The sequence below is a fragment of the Mus caroli genome, chromosome 7 (assembly GCF_900094665.2).
Source record: "Mus caroli chromosome 7, CAROLI_EIJ_v1.1, whole genome shotgun sequence".
In the NCBI taxonomy this organism is placed as follows: domain Eukaryota; kingdom Metazoa; phylum Chordata; class Mammalia; order Rodentia; family Muridae; genus Mus; species Mus caroli.
Genome location: NC_034576.1, coordinates 91,965,772 through 91,969,326, shown reverse-complemented (window position 1 = coordinate 91,969,326; position 3,555 = coordinate 91,965,772). Strand labels below are relative to the sequence as shown.

Below are 3,555 nucleotides of genomic sequence, written 5' to 3'. Positions count from 1 at the left end.
TAAGTATTTGAAAAATTCTACACCACTAAGTCACCAGAGAAGTACAAATTAATACGACTCTCAGATTTCATCTCACTCCATTCTGAATGGGTATTATGGAGAAAACAAATAAAAAAATACAAGTGAGAATGCAGAGAAAGATGAGATCTTGCATAGTATTGGTAGCAATATAAACTACTTCATCTACTTTAGAATTCGGCATGAGGTTTCCTAAAAACCTAAAAACAAAACTACTACACCATTCCACAATACCATCCCTGGATTTATATCTGAAGGACTCAAAATTAGTATACTCTGGTGTTACCTGTGCGTCCAAGCTTATTGCTGCACTGGGCAGCATAGAAAAGGAAAATGTGATAATACACACAATGGAATTTTATTCAGCTAAAAGGAACAGTGCAATTATGACACTTGTAAGAAAATAGTATCATTATGTTGTCAGGTAAAATAAGTCAGAGAAAGACAAATACTGTCTTTTCTCTGACAAGTAGACTTTAGATTTAAATTTAAATTAAGATGTACTCATATGTACTTATATCTAGTACATAAAAGTGGAAAGGACACTATGAGAAGGAAGAAGAGACATGAAGAGATGGAAAAGGTGTATGAGAAATGATAGTGGAACAGAATGAAACATTTGTTTTATGCTTAAAATCAATTTAAAGGGAGAAATAGATATCAAAACCACAGTGAGGTTATTTCAAAAACACTAGTATAAGAAAAAAAAAGTATGATGAACACTAAGGAATATGTGTAGGGAAATGAATTCTCTCATAGTACTAGTGAAAGTGTAAATTAATACAGCCAGTGAGGAAAAATAGATAGAAAAGGTATTTCTTAAATAAATATGAAAACCAATCTATGGAATCTTGAAGTTAGACTGAATTTATTTTGCATTATGAGAAGGCCATGAGACAGACGATGGGGCCAACAATTGCATATTGTGAGCTGAGTGTAGGAAATGGCCTCCATAATCTTGTGTTTAAACATTTAGTTGCCAGGTAATGTCGCTACTTTGGGAAATGTTAGAACCTCTATAATGTGGGAACTGCCAGAGTTGGCACTATGGGATGGACGTTGAAGCTTCTCTCCTGATCTGGCTTCTATACCTGTTTTCTGTTTCCTAGTGTGAGAATCTACATTTGGTGGTTTGAATGAGAATGTCCCATGGGTTCCTGTGTTTGGATTTTTCATCCCCAGTTTGGGAACTGTTTGGGAAGAGCTAGGAAGGGTGGTATTATTGGTGATGTGTCATTGGGAACGTGCTTTGTGGTTCCAAAGACCTGTAGCATTCCTAACTATCTCTGACCCCTACTTATGATTTCAAATGTGAGCTTGAGTCGATCCTGCTACCATGCCTTCACTCCACCATGATGGGCTCACTCCACCATGATAGACTCTAACCCTCTGGAATGAAACACCTTTTCTTATGAGTTGCCTCTGCCATGGTCTTTCTATCACAGCAATAGAAAAGTAACAATGTCTCCTGCAGATATGGGGCTCTCTGATGTGCATTCCTTGATGGACTTTGAAACTGTGATATCAAGTAAACTTTCTTCTCCTGTTTCTGTCCATTCTCTTGTCACTGTGAGAGGGAAAATAACTGTACAGGAGCCAGTGAGTGACATCAGAAAGGAAACAGACATGGGAAAGTCGAAGACATCACCATCTGTGAAAACTGCTGCCACTGTACTTTTGTTAATTTGCATTTCCTTCCTGTGAAAATTAATAGGAAGTTTTCTCTGGAACAGAAAGAAAGTCCAACATGGGGGAATCTTCTCTTTAGCTTTATGATATTAGCGATGGCTAGTGTATTCGATTGTATTTTTGTTGACTTGAAACAGCCTGGGGTTATCTAGAAAGAAGGAACCTTAATTGAGAAAAGTTCTTCATAAGATCAGCCTGTGGTCAAGTCTGTGAGATATCTCTTGATTGATAGTTGATGTGGGAACCTCAAATCCACTGTGGGTAGTGCCACAATTGGACAAATGGTACTTGGTTGTATAAGAGCACAGGAGCAAAATACTATGCATTGTCCCTCCATGTCCCCTGCTTTAACTCTTATCTTGTGTTCTGCTCTGAGTCCCTGCATCATTTCCACTCATGAGAGACTATAACTGTTATCTGAAAAAAATAAAACATTTTCCTTCACATATTGCATTTGATCATAGTATTATCACAGCTATAAAAAGCACACTATGAAAATATTGAAAGGTAGTTTTGGTGTGATGTAGCAGAAACTTATGGGGATATCTGAAGAACTTTTGTCTAGTTTATAAAAATTGTAATGATTAACATGTATAACTGCCTGGTCATTGACTAATAAGGAAGCCAGGACCGGCCCTGCTTCTCCTTTTCCCCGGCTGCCGGGAAGACATTCAGATGAAGCGTGCTTACCAAAAGTAGCCTACAATCTTTCAAAATAAGAAGCGTGTTTTGCTGGGAGAAACTGGCAAGGAAAAACTCCCCCAGTACTACAAAAACATCGGTCTAGGCTTCAAGATGCCCAAAGAGGCCATTTCTTGTCTACATAGACAAGGAATGCCCCTTCACTGGTGTACTGGCTATTTTTGTGTCAACTTGACACAGCTGGAGTTATCACAGAGAAAGGAGCTTCAGTTGAGGAAATGCCTCCATGAGATCCAACTGTAAGGCATTTTCTCAATTAGTATCAAGGGGGAAAGGCCCCTTGTGGGTGGGACCATCCCTGGGCTGGTAATCTTGGGTTCTATAAGAGAGTAGGCTGAGCAAGCCAGGGGAAGCAAGCCAGTAAAGAACATCCCTCCATGGCCTCTGCATCAGCTCCTGCTCCCTGACCTGCTTGAGTTCCAGTCCTGACTTCCTTTGGTGATGAACAGCAGTATGGAAGTGTAAGCTGAATAAACCCTTTCCTCCCCAACTTGCTTCTTGGTCATGATGTTTGTGCAGGAATAGAAACCCTGACTAAGACAACTGGTAATGTCTCCATCCAAGGTCGGATCCTGTCTGGTGTTGTGATGAAGATGAGGATGCAGAGGACTATTGTCATCCGCCAGGACTATCTCCATTACATCAGAAAGTACAATCGATTTGAGAAGTGACACAAGAACATGTCTGTGCACCTGTCCCCCTGTATCAAGGATGTACAGATCCGAGACATTGTTAAAGTTGGAGAGTGCAGGCCCCTGAGCAAGACTGTTCGATTCAATGTGCTCAAGGTCACCAAGGCTGCTGGCCCCAAGAAGCAGTTTCAGAAGTTCTAAGGGGACTCTGGCCAATGCCCTAGAACAAATAAAGTTATCTTCCAATATACAAAAAAAAAAAAAAAAAAAAAAAAGCCGTGCATGGTGATGTACGCCTTTAATCCCAGCACTTGGGAGGCAGAGGCAGGCTAATTTCTGAGTTCGAGGTCAGCCTGGTTTACAGAGTGAGTTCCAGGACAGTCAGGGTTACACAGAGAAACCCTGTCTCGAAAAAACTAAAAAAAAAAAAAAAACTTAAAAAACGAAAACAAAACAAAAAAAACAAAAACATAAACAAAAAAAAAACCCATATATAACTGCCTGGTCATTGACT

At 39.7% G+C, this 3,555-nt stretch overlaps 1 pseudogene; it reads left to right on the top strand.

Annotated features, from left to right (window-relative positions):
- Positions 1-921: 921 nt before the first annotated feature.
- LOC110297983 lies at positions 922-3,242 on the top strand (annotated as a pseudogene).
- The last annotated feature ends 313 nt before the right edge of the window (positions 3,243-3,555 follow it).